General features: G+C 42.3%; 1 protein-coding gene across 1 annotated transcript in view; it reads left to right on the top strand.

Annotated features, from left to right (window-relative positions):
* The window catches only part of TMTC4 (transmembrane O-mannosyltransferase targeting cadherins 4), a 724,433-nt gene that overhangs the window by 479,769 nt on the left and 222,936 nt on the right, over positions 1 to 21,728 (top strand). The window lies entirely within an intron of this gene.

Raw genomic sequence — 21,728 nt, 5'->3', positions numbered from 1 at the left:
TAATAATGATGTATGTTTTATTAGGAGAACTGTTTTTTTTATCAATGCATGGTAAGTAGTTCTATTTGTTGGGCTGAGGTGCTACAAAGTTTGTTACAGATCCGTGTGCCCAATTTCTAAGGTACAAAAAGTTGTGGTATGCACATGGGAGCACATATAGGGCAAAAAACGGAAAATATAGCACCTTGTTAACTTGAATAACTTTACAATGCAACTTTCCATCACTGAGGGAAAGGGTGCAGGACAGGCATGTTCGGGTGTTCCTCCCTACAGACTTATCCAGGTTTTTAAGGGACAGCTGTAGCAGAGCATAGTGGGGAAAAAAAGTAATTGTATGATCATTTGGACGAGAGACCTGGAGACTGTTTTGAGCTCTCCCGTTAATGAGCCCAGTGGAACCTCTTATGTGGCCCCAGGCAGGGTGTCCAGAGGGACTATTGTACTCTCTCTAGACCTTCATCCAAAAAGCCTGTTTCTCTCCTGCATTTCCTGCCCCTCCACCTTTCATTTTCTCTGGTCTTCAGAGGCTCCCATCGCATGAGTCTTACTCTCTGTTGCTGCCCTTGAAATGTCTATTCTGTATGTGAAGGAGGCTTAAGGGGCTGGGTGAGAGGGGTGTGTGTATGTGTGTGCGTGTACTCACACCTGTGCTGGACATCCCTATTTTGAGCACAACAAAACTGCACATCTCTAGCTGTAGTGCAAATCTTCTTTATCTCAAATAATCATGCATTGCTGCTGTTACTTCGCCTGTTCTGTGTTGGATAACATCTGGTACTGCTACTGCATGCGCTGTTTATGTATGTTCCTTGTATGAGAAAAGCATGCACTGGTGCTTGTGTACACTATATAACCCCTTCTCACATCCCCAGGCATATATATGTTGAGCCCAATCAAACACTTCACTTAAATAAAAATGCAAACAACTGCCTGTATTATCTCCCTAAAGTTATAGCAGCCATGCTTAGAAGTGCCTGAACTTTTCAATTCAAATAGAACATTCTGCTGAGAAGTAGTGCAGCTGTCCATTTAAAGATAGATCATCCCTGATGAGAAATAAAGTTACTTCCCCATAAACTACAGCAACTGTGCTTGTTCTGTCTCGTTAAAAGTTCTGTTGAGAATTGTTGGTGTTGTCTCCCATTAACATATTTGCCAGAACATCAAATGTGAGAATTTGTGCAGCTGGACCTCTATAAACTGGTCTTGGAATGGAATATACCATTGCAGCAGGCCCATTGATAGACACACAGCATACTGCAACAGTTCCCAGTTAGCACTCTGCCTTTAGACGCTGTCAGTACACGCTATTTCGTAAATCCCTCAAGACATGGCTTTTCAATCAGTAAATAAATAAGCTGCCTTCCCTAATTTTTTGTCTTTGTCGGCGCCGGGAAACCCTTTTTGGGTAGCTGTTGCGCTTTATAAATTCAATAATAATAATAATAATAATAAAGTAAACATAATAATCTATTACAACGTAACTGGCTGACAGGTGCGTGCGGTACACAACCAAACTGCTAAACACCTGCTGTACACATAGTAAATTAAAAAAATGTGCATCCAATTTCACTGTTGTTGTTGCATTACCATTGACTGCACCTAGGTACTTGAATGTGACTCCTGGTGCTCTAATCATGGTACAGGTACTTTGTGTTGCAGTCCATCTAATTGATTCAAAGAATTGATTCAAAAAGTGGTGGGGCATGCGAATATTTTTACAGGACAAGTTGATTTCAGCAACATTTTGTCCCTCTGACAAATGATGTCCAGTACCAGCTTGGTATGGCTGAATGTTGTACCCTGTGGTTAAATGGGATGGGGAGACTGCACACATGGTGTGGTACAAGGACATACGTTACTTCAGTATTACTTGTGAATTTCCCAAGGGAGTGCCTAGTGAGTACTGAGAGTGGGAAACTGAGTGAATTGAATGAAAGCCACCCTGTGTCTTCCTCTGTTGGTCTTTGCCGAGGAGCATGCCAGTGAGTTCTGCGGGTGGGGAAACCTCAATCAAGGATTGACAGAAGGTTTTGGCCTGTACCCACTGGACATTAGTAGAAGCTGAAGTCCTGGACCTCATGAAGTTGATCAGTATTGTTTAGCCAAAGTCCAGAAGAGATGAGTTTAACAAAGATTTTGAGATATTCAGATGTGATGTGTTTACATAGAATGAATCTAAATAGTTTTTTTGTACTGTCAGTGGTTATCTTCTATGGAACCCCCCCCCCCCCTGCACGTAGGTTGTCCACCCCAGAAGTAGATCATTACAAAAACAAAATAACTCACTGATATATGTTAAATTGAAGAATGCTGTGGTTAGATATACAACTTAGTAAATCAGAATTATAAAAGAAACATATAACATTCCCACAAAACGCTTGAAGCTGAAGCGAGAGCACGGCTGTAGTCGACAACCTAAACCAATATTGTTAAAGACAATAGGTTTGGCCTTTGCATGCTGGTGCAAAAGTTACGTTTTTAAAATATCTTTTTTATTACAAACATATGCCACAAAAAGAAAAATGAAAAAAAGAAAACAAGCAGCCACCTAAATGTGGCCATCATATGCTAACAAAAAATGTTTCATCTAAAACTCACTCACTGATGTCAAAGTTTTAACAGTGATGATTTAAAAAAAAAAAAAACATACAGGCCTTTTAGTTGCGCTATGCTTTTTACTATATTCTCTGAAGGCAACATGTAAAAATCAACAGCCAAGCACCCAAGCAAAATTGTTAAAGATAATATACAAAATACAGATTAAAAAGCATCCTTTGAAAGGCTTTGCCACTGAAGAGAAGGGAACTGTTTTTAAAAGGAGGTGAACAATGAGCACAAACCCTTTGGAGCCACTGAAAGTGAAGGGGGCTATGGGTAAAATGGACTGTACCATTGTCCCAAATTGTATGCTGTGGTGGGCAGAGGTAAAATGCCAATGACAATCCAACAGACCAGTGAATGAAGCCTGATGACCCAAAGCCCTGCTATGTATATATGTTATTTATGATTGTTTTTGAAAAACAGTAGTCTTTTGAGACAGTTAAGGCTGTCTAAAAGGCCAAACCTATACAAACTGAATTCTAACGTTTATAATACACTATTTCATGGTAAAGCCCCTCTAACGTCCACTGCTTCTATCCTAACACACCTTTACAAATGACTACATAAGTGACATGACTTGTAAAACCATATGTTTATATACTGACAACAGTTTTCAAGTCAACTCCGACCCACCACTCACAATATCTCACTATCCTAAATCAGGTGCACTTGATCACTTCAACCCTATTTGATTAACACAGACACAGGGCTTATTAGTTAAAATAAAAACAGGGTCCCCCAAAAATCATCACCCTTCTTGGACCTCTGCTTACCCCAATCATTACTGCACTATGCAGCAAATCTCTTAACTCAGCTGCTGTTCCTAGACAATGGAAGGCAGCCCATGTTTCTCCTATCTTAAAGATATCAAATGCCGACCCAAACGAACCTGCGAACTATTGTCCTGTCTCTCTTCTCTCCTTGTTAGGAAAGATATTAGAGAGACATGTCAATAAGCAGATCACCACCTATTTGGAGAGTAACAGCCTACTAGACATCTCCCAGTCAGGCTTTAGACACGCCCATAGCACTGAGACTACTCTTTTGCAGTAGTAGACTGCATCCAGCTTGCCCTAGATGACCGACAGCCAGCCATGCTGATTCTACTGGATCTATCAGCCGCATTCCGTACCATCTCACACTCAATTCTGGTGTGACGTCTCCAAAAGATAGGCATTTTAGGGTTAGCATTGGACTGGCTGGTTGATTTTCTCAAAGACAGGGTTCAAACAATCTCTATAGGGACAGTTCATTCTTGTACTATACCACTGAACAAAGGTGTCCCTCAGGGCTCCTCCTTGAGCCCTACACTTATTATGTTTTTATTTAAATCTGTTTTATTGATTTTATGCAGTTTTATGAAAGGTGACAGTTAAATGCAATATTTCTTCCAACAGTCAAGAAACATATATGGGATAGTCCATGCTTTTCTGCTACCCATCAATGCCATACAGAATTTAGTGTTAGCTTTATATTTCGCAGCATGTATGTCCAATACATCCTAACATTTATCCATTGGAAAAAAAAACATGCACATCATCTGCCATCCAGTCATTGTTGTACATTATGCACAGTTACTGAAAGATACAGGTAAGTGTAGATGGAACAATTATGTAGTTCTATAAAAGCTCTTCCAGCTTTGTCACAGTGAGTTTATGAACAGATGAAACAACTAGTAAAACAAAAACAATAATAACAGTGACCTTCCCATATATTCACTTTCCTCTGTCCCTACATGTGCTTACATCGTATTGTCTAGTTAGTGTTTTCTTCAATACCTTTTGTGTGTGGCGTCTACGTCTGTGCATACAGTTAATTAGTGCATGTGTGACTATGGAATGTCGCGACGCACCCTTTTAGTGGTAGGTGTGGTGCGCGCTATCTTCTCGCCTGACTCTCAGTCAGGTGATCCCTCAGGTCCCCCCTCCTCAGTCTGCTGCAACTCGTGTAAGAGGGCATCCCAATGTATCGCTATGGGGTCTTGACGCAGTCCCAATGTTTCCTCACGCTTGATGGCGATGCTCTCTGCTTTGGCCCAGGCGAGCAACAAATGACGCCATGCTCGTGCATTGAGCCCTACACTTATTAATATCTATGTGACACGGTTGGCCCAACTCATCAAATCCTACGGGTTCTCAGACATTCTCATATGGGAAAGACGTAGAGAGCATTAAACAAACATTTCTCACCTGTATGAAAGACATTGTGACTTGGATGTCTCTTAATTGCCTCCAACTCACTGCAGGAAAGACAGAAATGATACTTATTTGGCAAAGCTCAGAGCAAATGGAAGGACGACTGGTGGCCAGCAGAAATGGGATCTGCTCCTCAGCCTTCTAGATCAGCAAAAAATCTAGGCATACTCTTGAATGATCAACGATCAATGCAAAACCAGATTACCTCCGTATATGGTACATGTTTTGGCACTTTGCGTTTGCTCTAAAAAATCTTTAGATGGCTACCACTTGACTCGCGTAAGACTCTCATCTAAGTGCTAATTATCTCCAGCCTGGATTATGGAAATGCCTTGTTTTGCGCCACCAGCGAATTTCTTCAGAACAAGTTACACGTGCTCAAAAAAACAGCAGCACAAATGATTTAGAACCTACCCCCTAGAGCCCCCTCAGCCCCTATACTCAGACACCTACACTGGCTTCCCGTATGAAAGAGATCGCTTTTAAAACTGCTTTGCCTAACATTCAAGTCTTTATCAGGATCAGGACCAAAATACCTACGCAATAAGCTCACTCCCTACATTCCAAGTAGAAACCTCAGCTCTAGCCACCTAACACATTCGTACAGCCAAACTCGGAAGACGTTTCTTCTCCTATCTTGCCCCACTCTACTGGAAAAAGCTTTCTCTTTCCATTCGAACATGTCCAAGCTTGGTGGAATTCAAGAAATGCCTAAAAACCTGGCTGTTTTAATCGCCTCTTCCCAACCTACCTGCCCTACAGCGCCGAGATGTCCCATGTGCTATACCAATAATCAAATAACTTAACATAACATATTTGATGTATTCATTAACACCATATATATATATTACCTACTGGCGGTCACCAGTAGGTAGTTATAGTTGGGACCTAGTTACTATAGGAAAATGGCAACATTCTATTCGCAATAACTTTGGCGCTGATTGACGAATCTTCACGAAAGTTTCAAAACTAATTCTTTGTTGAGATCAGCTCCTATGTTGAAAGTTTGGGGGTGATTCGTGAAGGGGGGCCGCGAAAAAAGAGGGGTCCCAAAACGTGTTTTTTCAATGTTAATTTCCATAGGAAACTTTAGACTAGGCTACAGGTCGAACGGGTGAACGGAATTACCCCAAATTTGGAAGGGAGACGGTCTTGGTCTAGAAAGCACACTTTTGTTTATTTGGTGTAAATCCGTTCAGTAGTTTTTAAGAAATATCGAAATTTACAGATATCGATATTTGTGAGTTCTGCCATCTGATTGGCTGAGGCGTTACGAGCACAAGCTTGCTGGTGATTGGCTGCGAGCGGTTGCAATTGGGAAGTGTTGGCCGCCATTTTGTGATTCCGTTGAAGTGAGTAAGGGGAAAAAAGGGAGAAAAAAGTGGGAAAGAGGAGGGTAGGAGTGCTGTGAGGTTTGTAGGGTGGGTATGGTGTGCTATGGAGGGAGTGTGAAGCGAATTATTTATCCCTACTAGTGTGAAAGTGCTGTTTTGCCCACTGTGAGATGGTGCTGAGGTGAGGTGCCGGTACAGTCTGGGATGAAACCGTGTGTCTAAACTGTGAGCTGAGTGCTGTAAAGTGATGTACTCTGGGCGCTGTAGCATAGTGGGCGCTGTAGCATATCTGTGCAGGTGATGTTAGTATGCGTTTAGAGTATAGCGGGAGTGGGAAGCAAAGTACTTAGTGGTATCGGTATGAAGACTCAGGGATGAAACTGTGAGTGTAAGTCGTGAGTTTATTGCTGTGAAGTGATGTGCTGTGCTGTGGGAGCTGTAGGATACTGGCCGCTGTAGCATACCTGTGTAAGTAGTGTTAGTGTGCGTTTATCCTATACAGGGAGTGTGAAACAAACTACTCATCCCTATTGGTCTGAAGAGTGGAATGTAATGTTTTAGGAAGCAGGCATAAAGGAATAATCGTGAAGAATATAATGCAGAATATTGCAATGCCAGAGAAGGAAAATGGTAAAATGAGTTGTGTCTAAGAAAGTGGTTGTGTGTACTAAAGGGATGGAGTTTGAAAATTATATAGAAAGTGTCTTTATTTCAGTGCCATAATTGGACCCACTGGTGCAAGAGCTAGCGTATCCAGCTGATGCAAAGTTGAACCACTTCTGCTGTATTCAAACATAAGCTCCGGCATCAGTGAATTGTATATTACATGTTACAGTTGCATGTGAAATAAACAATAGCTATTACACTTGAATGACTCTGCATTCTATAAAGAAAATAAAGGTAGGATACAATTAGTACATGTATCGTTTAAGAAAAGAAAGAAATAAAAAAGAAATTGCAAAATGTAGTCATCAAACATTTTATGTACCTTGGCAGTGCTTTTTTGTAACAGAAAATGAACAACAGTAGAATAGTTAGCAATCTGTTGTACAGTAGATTCAATGTGGTGCGTGTCAGAATTGGTACTAGTTCTACCCACATTGGAACTTTGAGGATGAATACAAACATTTCGCTTCTGAGAAGCACATTCGGTACCTTTGTAGTCAAACCGTACATTATTGTCTTCAGCTGTTTCAAAAAAACATTCTTGTGTAGAGAGCCAAGGCATCGAGCTTAGACAAACTCCAATTGCTTCTGCTGTAGTCAAATTGAAGCTCCTGCATCAGTGAATTGCACATTATATGTTACAGTTCTATGTGACCTACAGAATAGCTATTAGACATGAATAAATACATTGTATAATGAAAATAAAGGTAGTTTACGATTACCACACTGTGCCAACCAGTTCCTAAACAAAGTCGTCTTTTTACATTTTTATCGTGAGGTTCTGAGCAGAGGCTGACTTTGAGTAAAATTGTGTGAAAGGGCTTTGTGACTAACAGGCAGGCAGAGAGGTGTGTGCACAAAGAATAGACATGGTTTTTAAATAGGTGTCGGGTTTAGGTTAATTTTGGAAGTAAAGAGCATATTTGCATAGGCCATACATCACCGATTCCTGGTTAGACTGGAGACATAAGGGGGAATAATGAGGATAGAATTCAAATGTCTGAGTAGACTTAGAAAGTTATTATATCAAAGTAGTAGGATTGAAGTGTATTATAAAAAATTTAAAGGAAAAAGTCAAAAAAGATGGGAAAAAAATCCATATAAGAATAATGTGAGTTTCTTACAAGTCTTGGAGATTCCAGTCCAGAAGTTTTTCAGCTGCTTGAGATGCATAGTGTTCCAAGAGTACATTGTTGCCATTGTGTGAGAAAGGCGAAGCGATCCAATTCATATCCTCGAAGGGACAGTAATGTTCCTCGAAATTTGGAGCGGTAATTTGAATGGGCAGGCAATCTGCGATGTTGTGAAAGGTCGCACGTTGCAGGAGATCTTTTGCGGCTGCGCAGAAATCCCATTGTGCTGCAATTCCTTTTTGCATTGCATTCGCCATTGCTCCGCTGCCAGAACAATCACGTTCATGGTTTTCAAGATACTCCATTACCTGTTGGATATCTGGAGCGATTGTTGAGATGTTGGCAAGGCATACATCCATTCGCCAGTCGAATGGGCAGGTTTTGCAATCAAACGATGGTTGTACGCATATTGCATAAGTGTAGATAAATGTTATGTTGTAGCTAGCTCCGATAATAGATAGAGGCAGGCAGCCGAAAAGTTTTTCAGTTTTTTTACAGTATTGATGTAGCTTGGCGTAGAGGCGTCTTCTGTCGGACATAGTTGTTACCATAGAGAGCGTAGCCATTTCTAGAAGTAGAATTCACAAAGTGTAATGGGAGGTTCATATTTAAAAGGGAGTGTATTTTACTTGAAGTTCGTGGTATCTGCAGTTGATACATTTCTTTGCAGGAGTGAGGGACACTTCTGTTGTGAACAAAAGCGCTTTCAGTTTGGTTTGTTTAATGATATCTGTTTTCAAAGTAGGGATTGAAGGCCAAGTTGAAGTTTGGGAGTTAGTTTGTGTGGGTGGGAATAGACATTGCCACAGGAAGTTACTCGGTTTGAAACAGTAAGGACATACCGTATGCCAGCTCACATTCCGTAGGAGTGCATGTTATTGAGAAGCAGATAACTGCCGTTAGAAAGCTGTGTGAATGTTGGTCTGATTGTGGGAGTTGGCATCCTTTTAAGAAAGGATGCAAGATTGGGGGCTGTAAGCTTAGAAGCGTCGTGTAGTTAGACATTCTTGGATAGTAATGAATGACTGCTATTGTGGTCGCACTTTTCACCTGTGAGAAAAACTTCTGTATGCTCTTTAAAACAGCGATATGTAAATGGGAGAAACCACTGCTTGTGAATAAATGCGCTACTTCATATAATCACATACATGACAAACAACATATACACCTAGCAGACACAACGACACTACGTACTGTGGGATCCGTGGCTAGCCATGTACACAAAGCAAACATGGCATGGCACCGATGCCACACAATGCAGAATGCGGGGAGAGATGGGAGCAAAGTATGTGCGAAGGTGACAAGTAATTCTCGATTATAAAAGTATACAATGCAAACTCTTGAGGGATGTGCCGGACAGACTTGAGTATGCAGAGCACAGACATGTACATGTCAACATACACTGATGGTCTATTGAGTGAAGTGGACAGTGGACGCAACTATGATAGTACAGTCAGTAGGGATGATTACGGAATGGTAGCGCGTACGTTCCTCCTCCCCCGCCCCCCCCCCCAAATGTTTAGGGAAGTGGGCTGGCTCGCCATAAGCAAGGCTAGCGTAGGGGCATGAATAAAAGGCACGTTTCTTTGAGTGTGGGTCTCTTCTGGATTGGCGAACGTGTCTGCCAGGTCTGCGCAGCTTACACCGCCACGAGGCTGACGCTGTGAGCGAGGGTGGGTGCGTGAATGATGCTGTCAGCCTGCTGGTACTCAGAAACCGTCATGGCCGCTGTGACGCATATATGTCCCACAGTTCATCTTTCGACACCGCTGTATGTGAAAGAGGGCCGACCACGTGCTGGCGGAAGGGCCTGGGCCGAGGTCTGTGAGCTCGGAAGACTCCTGAGATTAATGCTGGCTACCGCGACACAGGCACACAGAGCCCAGCCTGAGGCCCAGGAGCGTGGAGTGCTCTGTATAATAGTAACACAGTAGTCCGACAGGTACCGACAGTGGAACGTTGTTTTGATACCATAGTGGACGATGTTAGAACTGTATCTGAGAGTGGAGATGAAGGTACTCCATTCGACCAGCTGCAACCAACTGTAGGTCCCAACAGTGGAACGGTGTCTTGATCCCATAATGGACGATGTCCGATATTATCTGCTGCTGAGTTTTCAGAGAACCGTTGAGGTGCATCACACTCTATGCTTTCGTACCTAACTGCTGTACAGGATTATTGGGCTTTGTTGACTGCAGTCGGTGGAGTACACCGCGGTACAGCCGGTCCAAACAATGAAACGGGGTCTTGATTCTATGATTGAGAATGTCAGAAGTTATAGTCTGTGATGATTTTGGTGTACCCCCTCCGATCAGGTGCAATAAACTCTGGGTCCCAACAGTGGAACGGTGTCTTGATCCCAGAATGGACGATGTCCGATATTACCTGCTAATGAGTTTTCAGGTAACTGCCTCTGTTGAGGTGAATCAGACTCTGTGCTTCCGTAGCTAACTGCTGCACATGATTATAGGCAGGGCCGGACTGACCGTAGCGGGCACCGGGCAATCCCCGGTGGGCTGCACGGGTGGGGGCTGGTTTTGGCACCTGGGGGCCGTTTTTGTTACAGGGCCGTTTTTGCAGCATAGCATCAAAAGTGGAGTACACAGCAGGACAGCAGGTCCGAACAGTGGAACGGTGTCTTGATATCACAATGGACGATGTCAGTACTGCATCTGAGAGTGGAGATGAAGGTACCCCCTCCGATCAGGTGCAACCAACTCTAGGTCCGAACAGTGGAACGGTGTCTTGATCCCACAATGAACGATGTTAGAACTGCATCTGCAAGTGGAGATGGAGGTACTCCCTTTGACCAGCTGCAACCAATTCTAGGTCCCAACAGTGGAACACTGTCTAGATGCCATAATGGATTATGTTAGAACCTCATCTGAGAGTTTAGATGAAGGTACTCCCTTTGACCAGGTGGAACCAACTCTAGGTTGCAACAGTGGAATGTTGTCTTGATTCCACAATGGAAGATGTCCGATATTACATTCTGCTTAATTTTTACAGAACTCCTTCCGTTGAGGTGGATTAGACTCTGTGCTTCTGTAGTTAACTGCTGCACATGATTATTAGGCATGGTTTATTGCAGTTGCTGGAGTACACAGCGGTGCAGCATGTTCGAGCAGTGGAACAAGGTCTTAATTCTATGATTGAGGATGTCAGAAGTTAAAATGTGTGATGATTTTTGTGTATAGCTTCTGATGAGGCGCAACCAACTCTAGGTACCAACAGTGGAATGGTGTCTTGATCACACAATGGACGATGTCCGATATTACCTGTTTCTGGTTTTTCACACAACTCTGTCTGTTGAGGTGCATCAGATTCTGTGCTTCTGTAGTTAAGTGCTGCACATGGTTATTGGGCTTTGTTGACTGGTATTGCTAGAATACACCGCAGTAGAGCAGGTCCAAACAGTGAAATGGGGTCTTGATTCTATGATTGAGGATGTCATAAGTTAAAGTCTGTGATGATTTTTGTGTACCCCCTCTGATCAGGTGCAACCAACTCCGTGCTTCCGAATCCAACGGTATGTGGCTGTGAGTTGTGAATGACCTCTGGATTTGGTGTAGACTGCAGTTCACAGGGTTCACAATTTAGATTGCGTGGTGATTGTTTAATTACAGAATCCAGTAGTTAAGTAATTAGAACGTCTATTGAAACATACACAATATTGTTTTAGTATACTTGCTTCAAGAAGTTTTTTTATATCAGTTATAGGTTTAGTGAAATGACCAAATTTATCTTGGAAGTCCAAAGGAACAGTGAATAGTGTAGACTGTGGAGAGATGAAATCCCAATTCGAATTGTTTTGATTTATTCATTGTAGAATTCTCTGTAATTTATGTTGTTTTATTTTGTAAAGAGGGAGTGAGAAAAAGTATTGATGGTTGTGAGAGTGAGTACTGCTTTTAATTAACAATGCAGACAGTAGTGTTCACAATTCAGATCGAGTTGCTATTGTACATGATGCAGTCCTGTAAGAGAAGAGATTGCTGTAGTGTGCTCTGTCAGCACCATTCATACACATAATTCCAGTCTCCGCACACGTTTTCTTTGCTTCGTGTATTGCAAACTGTAGAGCTCAAGTCAATGCTACATGTCTGTAGGCCCTTGCTGAACGCCCTCTCTGGCCTATACTGCAGACTTCAGTGTTCACATTTGACATTGAGTCGGTATTGTAGAGGATGCAGTCCTGTAGGAAGAGACATTGCTCCAGTGTGCTCTGACTGCCCTACTCATACGCATCATTGCAGGCTCTGCACACATTTTTTTTGCTTTGTGTATTGCAAACTGTAAAGGTCAAATCAATGCCACGTGTCTGTGGGCCCTTGCTGAACGCTCTCTCTGGCCTATGCTGCAGACTTCTGTGTCCACATTTGACATTGAGTTGGTATTGTAGATGATGCAGTCCTGTAGGAAAAGATATTGCTCCAGTGTGCTCTGTCTGCACCACTCATATGCATCATTGCAGGCTCTGCACATGTTTTTTTTTAGTTTGTGTATTGCAAACTGTAGAGCTCAAGTGAATACCATGTGGCTGTGGGCCCTTGTAACCGCTCACTCCGGCCTACACTACAGACAGCAGTGTTCACATTTGAGATTGAGTCGCTATTGTAGATGAGGTAGTCCTGTAGGAAAAGACATTGGTCCAGTGTGTACTGTCTGCACCATACAGATGTATCAATGCAGGCTTTGCACGCTCTTTTTTGTCGCTTCGCTTACGACAAACTGGGTAGGTGAAGTCACTTTACGTATCTGTGGGTCCTTTGTGACCGTTCTCCATGGCCTACACTGCAGACAGTGTGAGTGCACTAGAACTGATTGAGCATTTATGATATAATACATTTTTGTGTATTATTTCAGATCTATTGATTGTGTGTCAGTATACCACAAGTTGTTGTTCTTTTACGATTGAATTATTTCTGTATTATTTCACATCTACTGTCCCTACCTTACTGCAGCATAAATTATTGATTCTTTTAAGATTGAATCTCTGTGTGTGATCCAATGATTACTGTTGTAGTTGATGCTAGCAGCAACCATTGTCTGAAGGCTGGTTTAGACTTACCGCACACACATCCAGCACAGACGTCACTGCATATGTCACCATGGTAATAAAAAGGAGTCGAGCGTACGTGCCCGTATCCACTTCCACTATCTATCTGTGTCCGTGTGTTCATTATCTATGCATCATACTGTCTCTGGGCTGTACTATATTACATTGTGTTGTGGACAGCGTATTGAACCATGTTACCTGTGGTATTGGAGAACATTTCGGTAATGTAACTTTTAGGTATATGGGTATCATAGGTGGAAGGCTACTTTATAGAGCATGAATATTGATGATAATGATGGTTGCATGCTGTGTGTAATGTAAGATCTGTGTATATTGCAAAAAGTTTTTAACAAAGCTCTCTAAGCAGAAGAGGTGTGTCTCATGAAATGCAGTACAGATATTGACTAAAATGGTGGCGTTTTCGAACTGTTACAATGGGAAATGTTATGAACTAATGAAATGCTTTGTTTTATGCTTACATTGCAATCGCGCAGCCAGTGTGCAATGAGACCGCACCCGATGTGATTTTGAGAAAATATATTTATTATAATATAAGTTTATTAGAGTTAGAAATATATAACAGTTGAAAATATTTTTCATTATCGCTTGCTCTCATATATACTTTAAAGTTTTTTAGATATAGTTTTGAGACAAAAAAAATGAGGGAATGGCGTATGCGGAGCGACATCGTACGTCTATGACGTAACACAGGGCGTGGCAGCGTGCACTCGTCGCATACACAACACTCTGCGGGCGCGACCCTATACGTACATGACGTAACGCGCGGCTTGGTAGTGCGTACCCGTCGCATCCCAAAGTAGCAGCTGGCGCGACCTCATATGTACATGTTGTTATGCAGGACATGGTGCCACAAACCCGTCAGATACGAAATGAGCATCATTTAAATGTGGTGTATAGGATTTGCGTGTTGATCGACCTTGGTAGACTACCGGTACCGGACTGTAGTTTTCTCCCAAAAAAAATAAAAAAAAGATATACATATTTTGTGGGGAAGATATAAAAGATTACATCATTTGTAAAGTTTAATAAAAGGATGATAGAGTTGCTAAATATTAAAAAAACAATTTGAAAAAATATAGGTTTTATAAATATTAAAATATGAAATTAACATTTAAAAAACCTTCGAAATTCACTGAAAAAACCATAGGTTTTACAGACGTTATAGTTAGGAATTAGCACTTAAAAAACCTTAGAAAGTCACTGAAAAAAACATAGGTTGCAGGGACGTTATAGTTTGTTGGACATTTGACTCATATAAAACCAGAGAAATTCGCCTCTTATAGTTAGTTGAGCTAATTATAACTCGCGCATCAGTGATGTCATTTGAGATGTCATGAGTGATGTCATGAGTGATGTCACTGACCATGTCATGAGTGATGTAATATGTGACGTCATCAGCAGTGCATTGCAGGCGCGCGAGTTATAGTTAGCTCAACTAACTATAACAGGCGAATTTCTCTGGTTTTATATGAGTCAAATGTCCAACTAACTATAACGTTCCTGAAACCTATGGATTTTCAGTGAATTTCTAAGGTTTTTTAAATGCTAATTCCTAACTATAACGTCTGTAAAACCTATGTATTTTCAGTGAATATATATATATATATATATATATACTTTTTTTTTATTACCTCCTGGCGGTTGCCAGTAGGTAGTTATAGTTAGGACCTCTTATCCATAGGAAATCCGCAACGATCTATTTGGAATAACTTTGGCACTGGTTGATGAATCTTCGCAAAATTTTAAAAACTGGTGGGGCGCTCCGGTCCGCTCCTATCCTGAAAGTCTCGGGGTGATTCGTCAAGCGGGGGCCGAGAGAAAAGGGGGGTCCCAAAATGTGTTTTTCCCATGCACTTTTCCATAGGAAACTTTAATCGCAGCTACAGCCTGAACTGCTGAACGGAATTACACCAAATTTGGCAAAGAGGTAGCGCATGGTTCAGAGTCGTGCCTTTTGGTTAAATGGTGTAAATCCGTTCAGTAGTTCCTGAGAAAATCAAAAGTAAAATCACATATATATCTGGGTGGAGCCTAACCACACATCTCATCGTGAGATCTGATTGGCTGTCAGTACTTCATCCAAGAAGTGTTGGCAGCCATCTTGGAACAAATATACATGATAGCACCTCATTAAAAAGCATTGCAGTTAATAGAAGGTTTTAAGACTTTAGTTACATTATAAATCATTTGTTGATGGTACCATACTCATTTAAGGTATTGTGGTGTGTTCTAAGGTGATTTTACCATGTGAAAAAGCCTTCTGCTGGGATATCATGAATCATGTTTGAGAGAAAACTATTTTCTTATCCTTTTCCCACAGAGGTTTGGAAGGTGATCTATAAGCTAAACTGAAAGCATATTCTCTGTAAATTCACATTATCTTTCTCAGTCATGTGAGAATGAAGTCTGACATTCTCAGTAAAACATGTACATCCAACAAGGGCAGAGACTGTCAGTTGATTCCTTTGTGTTCTACTGCAGCTTCCCAGAGTGTTCGAAAGAACAACTAGAGCGCTAACAGTCCTACTTATGACAAACGTATTGCACACCTGAAGCCATCTTGATTGGAATAAAGTGGTAACTCTTAAAACATTTAATTTAATAAGGAACAGAATGAGGGGGTTCATTTTGCCATAGAAAGTATGATTAGTGCTGCAGAAAGAAAAATTAGGGCACATTTTGAGTGACTTCTCAAATCCTCTTCTATTTCATTAAAAAATTCTGACATGCAGACTGAAACATGCACTTTCAATACCAGCAGCAGACTTCCCTGGTGAGCAGTAGCTCTACTACAGTGATCTAATGAGCAACTCGAGTGCTAACATTCTGAATTTATGGCAAATTTGTAACACATCTGAATGCCTTCTTGATGGAATCAAAGTAAAAAACTGAAAGTATTTCCTACTGAGGAGACTGTAATAAATGAGGAAATTAGGAAACTTCATAACAAATATGTCTCCCAAGATGACCACCAGAGACAAAAGAGCCCAACTGTAGCACAAATATCACCCAGATGTAGCCCAAGTATAGCCCAATGACAGAATGTCCCAGAGTGTTCTCAAGAACAACTAGAGCGCTAACAGTCTTACTTATGACAAAAGTATGGCACACTTGAAGCCATCTTGATTGGAATAAAGTGGTAACACTTAAAACATTTAATTTGCAAAGGAACAAAATGAGGGGGTTCATTTTGCCATAGATATTATGATTAGTGCTGCATAAAGAAAAATTAGGGCACATTTTGAATTCTCAAATCCTCTTCTATTTCATTACAAAATTCTGACATGCAGACTGAAACATGCACTTTGAATACCAGCAGCAGACTTCCCTGGTGAGCAGTAGCTTTACTACAGTGATCTAATGAGCAACTAGAGAGCTAACATTCAGAATTTATGGCAAATGTGTGACACATCTGAATGCCTTCTTGATGGAACCAAAGTAAAAAACTGAAAGTATTTCCTACTCAGGAGACTGCAGTAAATGAGGGAATTAGGACACTTCATAACAAATAAGTCTCCCAAGATGGCCACCAGAGACAAAAGAGCCCAAATGTAGCACAAATATCCCCCAGATGTAGCCCAAGTATAGCCCAATGACGGAATGTCCCAGAGTGTTCTTAAAAACAACTAGAGCGCTTACTGTCTTACTTATGACAAAAGTATGGCACACCTGAAGCCATCTTCATTGGAATAAACTGGTAACACCTAAAACGTTTAATTTAAAAAGGAACACAATGAGGGGGCTCATTTCGCCATAGAAATTATGATTAGTGCTGAAGAAAGAAAAATTAGGGCACATTTTGAGTGACTTCTCAGATCTTCTTCTATTTAATTAAAAAATTCTGACATGCAGACTGAAACTTGCACTTTTAGTACCAGCAGCAGACTTCCCTGGTGAGCAGAAGCTTTACTACAGTGATCTAATGAGCAACTAGAGTGCTAACATTCAGAATTTATGGCAAATGTGTGACACATCTGAATGCCTTCTTGATGGAACCAAAGTAAAAAACTGAAAGTATTTCCTACTCAGGAGACTGCAGTAAATGAGGGAATTAGGACACTTCATAACAAATAAGTCTCCCAAGATGGCCACCAGAGACAAAAGAGCCCAAATGTAGCACAAATATCCCCCAGATGTAGCCCAAGTATAGCCCAATGACGGAATGTCCCAGAGTGTTCTTAAAAACAACTAGAGCGCTTACTGTCTTACTTATGACAAAAGTATGGCACACTTGAAGCCATCTTGATTGGAATAAACTGGTAACACTTAAAACATTTAATTTAAAAAGGAACACAATGAGGGGGTTCATTTTGCCATAGAAAGTATGATTAGTGCTGCAGAATGAAAAATTAGGGCACATTTTGAGTGACTTCTCAGATCCTCTTCTATTTAATTAAAAAATTCTGACATGCCGACTGAAACATGCACTTTTAGTACCAGCAGCAGACTTCCGTGGTGAGCAGTAGCTTTACTACAGTGATCTAATGAGCAACTAGAGTGCTAACATTCAGATTTATGGCAAATGTGTGACATATCTGAATACCTTCTTGATGGAATCAAAGTAAAAAACTGAAAGCATTTCCTACTGAGGAGACTGCAGTAAATGAGGAAATTAGGAAACTTCATAACAAATAAATCTCCCAAGATGGCCACCAGAGACAAAAGAGCCAAAATGCAGCACAAATATCACCCAGATGTAGCCCACATGTAGCCCAATGACAGAAGTGTGCAAAACACTTTTTATTTTTTGTGTTTTTGCAGTTTTATATAGTGCAGACTTGTCAGGTATTGGAGTGCTTTACATGAGCATTGGTTACATCATACAAGAAACAATTCATTTTGGTTGTAGACATGGGGAGTTTAAGTGATTTGACCAGAATCACAGAATGTCGAGCTAAAGCAGAAACTCCAACCTGGTTCCCCAGTTGCAAAGTCTGCAGCTCTGGAAGTAACACCACATCCTCTCCCCTAAGTGCAACATTTAATCAAGTGGTCAACTGGATAAAAAAAATAAAGATAACAAATAATTAAAAAGTGCTTTGTCGCTATTTGAAAACTCAGAAAATATGTCCTCATTTTAGTTTTTTGAGCACTAACCATAATTTTGATGCAAATAAGACCCTCTCATATATGGAATTTCTAAAGGAAATGCTCTAGGTATTACAGTTTTGATTACATCAAGATGACTTCAGGCGTTCCACACTTTTGTAATAAATATAGAATGTTAGCAATCTAGTTGTTTATTAGGATACTGTTGAGAGGCAGAGGCCAGGAGCAGGTAGGAGGGTGCAGAAGCAACAATTTGACAACACTGGGCAGGCAGGAAGGGCAGTGGCAGCACAACAGACTATGGAGGGCAGTGGAAAGGGGGGCAGGGGCAACAAACCAACAATACAGGACTGGCAAGAGAGGCTGTGGCAATATAATAGACCATTGTGGGCAGAAGGAAGAGGCCGTGGTAGTATAACCATACATGCCAACAGACCCGATTCAGCCAGGAAACGTCCAATGTTTTTAAACTCAAATGTGCTTTATTTGATCTGTCTCCTGTCTACAATCTTTTTCAATGTAACTCAAAGGGGAAAATCAATACCCCAGTTTTTTTTCAAAATCTCCCTCTTACTAAGTTCAAAATGTTCGCAAGTATGGTACATTGGATCATGGAAGGCAGGAGGAATTGGGGTAGGGACATGGACTCGGATAACAGAGGACAGGAGGGACATGTAGAGGTGCACCAAACTGACCCTACAGGGCAGGCATCAGGGGTTGCCGCAGCACAATACACCACACAGGGCATGCGGGACGGGAGTGCAGCACAACAATCCATAAAAAGCCATAGGGAGAGGACAGGACCATGCACATGGACATCAGAGAACAGAGGGGAAAGAGGCAATGGTAGCTAGCTGACCATAATGGACAGACAGGAGAGAAAGCTGCAGCAAAACAGACCATAAAGGGCAGGAGGGACGGATCAGGGGCATTACAATGAAACAGACAAGCCAGGAGGGAGGGAATAGGGGTCTGCACATGGAAACAGAGGGCAAGGGGTCAAGGGGCAGGGCAGGAGCAGCAAGATGACCAAGGAGGTCAGGCAGGATGGGCACTACAAGCAAGATACACCATGGAGAGCAACAGTGAGACTATGATGGCATACACACAGACAATGGAGGGAAGGTGGGAGGGGGTCAGGGGCAGCTAGCTGACCACACAGGGAAGGTGGGAGTGGCCGTGGCAGCACAGAAGACCATGCATGGCAAGCGGGAGGGTTAGTGGCAGCACAATGGCTATGATGGGCAAGAAGGAGGGTGCAGGGGCATGCACAAAGGACCATGGAGGATAGAAGGGAGGGTCAGGATCTGGGCACAGACAAGAGAGTTCAGGGGAAGGGGCCTCACAACAGACCACACGGGGCAGGCAGGAGGAGCAGTTGCAGAATAGGGAGGGCAGAAGGGTGTGGCAGTAAAATGGACCATGGAGGACAGGAGGAAGGGGATAGGGGCATGGAATGTGGACAGTCAGGGTGGAGGTGGCAGGCACAGGTTACAGTCATCTGACAATGCTAGGTAGGTGGGAGGGTAGTGGCAGCTCAACAGAACACTCAGAGTAGATAGGAGTGGCAGGTCCATGGAACATGGTGGGCAAAGAAGATGTAGCAGGGGCATGCACAAAGACATCGGAGGGCAGGGGGAAGGAGAATAGGGGCAGCAAGCTAAGCACAGAGGCTGAGCAAGAGGTCAATGATGGGGCATAGAATTGGGTAATTGAGGGCAGGAGGAGTGGACTGGTACATCATGCTAAATGGAGGGCTGTGGCAGCACATCAGACCATGCATGGCAGGAGGGAGGAGGCTAGTCCATGGATTCAGACAACAGAGGATAGGGAGGAGGTGGATGGGGCAGCAAGCTAACTGTACAGAGAAGGAGGGTCTTAGGAACGTTATTGTTTTTAAAATGTGTGTCTGTGCGAACTACTTAAAATATGAACAAGTATGCAGCATAATCTCACCTTTATTCAGGAAGAAGAGGACGTTTGTGACTGTGACTTCGGGCTCACTTGGCAGAAACACCCCCTGACCCTCCACCCCCCATCGCAAAATGTAATGCCTGTGAAAAGGGTAGGTGAACGCAGTGTTATATAGAACATAGTCCTGAGAGCACAATTGAAAATGAAAACTAGATATAGTGTATGGTATAAACTATAAACCAAAAATTGTGAAATAAGATGAACCGGGGCGTGAAATATAATATCTAATACATTGTGCGCAATGACAGATTCATTGGCGAGCGCAAGATAGCACAGGCACTAGCGCGTGCTATGTGATATGCACCTTGGAGTGTAATATGCACAGGGCAGTGTTGTGTAACCTAACTAGTCTCTAAAGTTGTAATATAAAATATGTGCTAGGGAGTGTAACGTTGCATATGCACTGTGACAAAGATATGGATCCCAGATTGTAATATGTATGGCATAGCGCTGTGCGTTATAACATAGGCATCGAGGAAGGCACGTTAGATGGGGCAATATAACCCGTGCGAAGGTAAGTGTGGCATGACATATTCACGGGGTGGTGTAACAGTACACATGGGCTAGAGAGTGTCATAGCATACGTACTAGCTCGTGGAATACAACAAAGAGGTGTGTGGCACTCGGCGGGCACTGGTGGGTGTAACACAGCATTGGGCTCAGCCAGGAGCGCGCTGTGACTCTCAAGTGAGGTTTGTGTCCTTTCCAGAGAGTAAAATAAAAACGATTACACATCTGAGATGGATGTGTGTTTTATTAACCGTGAGGGGGGTTTCTTGCATAGTTTTGGTCAAATTTTTGTCGAATCCCCTTTGAATGGCCTGCTGTGCGTGTGTATTAAATGTGCCCGTCAATAGCTACCCATGTTTGTATAAATAAACGACAATGGTGTCTACTTGGAGAGTACCCACCGGCGGGGGCGCCGGGATAAGGCATGGTAGGGCGTCAGACACGTCAGAGCTTCACTAGCGGTGTAAATACATTCCACGTGGATTCATTGTATGCATAGTCGCCTTTTAATGAATATCACGCAAATCGTCATGGTGATAGGTGCGTTCGGTTTGTCCAGCATGTCCTAGGTGTTTCTATAAATATATTAAAAAATTAAAAACAAAGGCAGGCCCCGGGGGATGGGGACCCCGGGGCCATAAGTGGCCTGAGGACGGGGGCAACGCAGCCCCCCTCCTAAAGATTTTTTTTTTAAAAAGGCCATGCCCTGGGGGTTGGGGTCCCCGGGGCCGATTAAGGCCTCAGGAGGGGGGCCACACAGCCCTCTTCCAAATTAAAAAAAAAATTAGGGGGCAGACCCTGGGTGATGGGGTCCCCAGGGCCAATAAATTAGAAAAAGAAGGGGGGCCACACAGCCCCCCTTCTTAAAAAAAAAAGAAAAAAAAAAAAAGACCGGCATCGCACCGGAGGCCAACAAAGGTTATATTATCATCAGTGATGTCATTGGAGATGTCATCAGTGATGTCACTGCCCATGTCATGAGTGATGTAATATGTGACGTCATCAGCAGTGCATTGCGGGCACGCGAGTGATAGTTAGCTGAACTAACTATAACGGGGGAATTTCAGTGGTTTTGTACGAGTGAAAAGTCCAGCTAACTATAACGCCCCTGAAACCTGTGTTGTTTTCAGTGAATATATATATATATATATTATGTGCTATTCCTTTATATAAGATGATACTG

This window comes from Triturus cristatus, chromosome 8, assembly GCF_964204655.1.
Source record: "Triturus cristatus chromosome 8, aTriCri1.1, whole genome shotgun sequence".
In the NCBI taxonomy this organism is placed as follows: Eukaryota; Metazoa; Chordata; class Amphibia; order Caudata; family Salamandridae; genus Triturus; species Triturus cristatus.
Note: the sequence above shows the minus strand (reverse complement) of the source record. Positions and strands in the feature narration are given on the sequence as shown.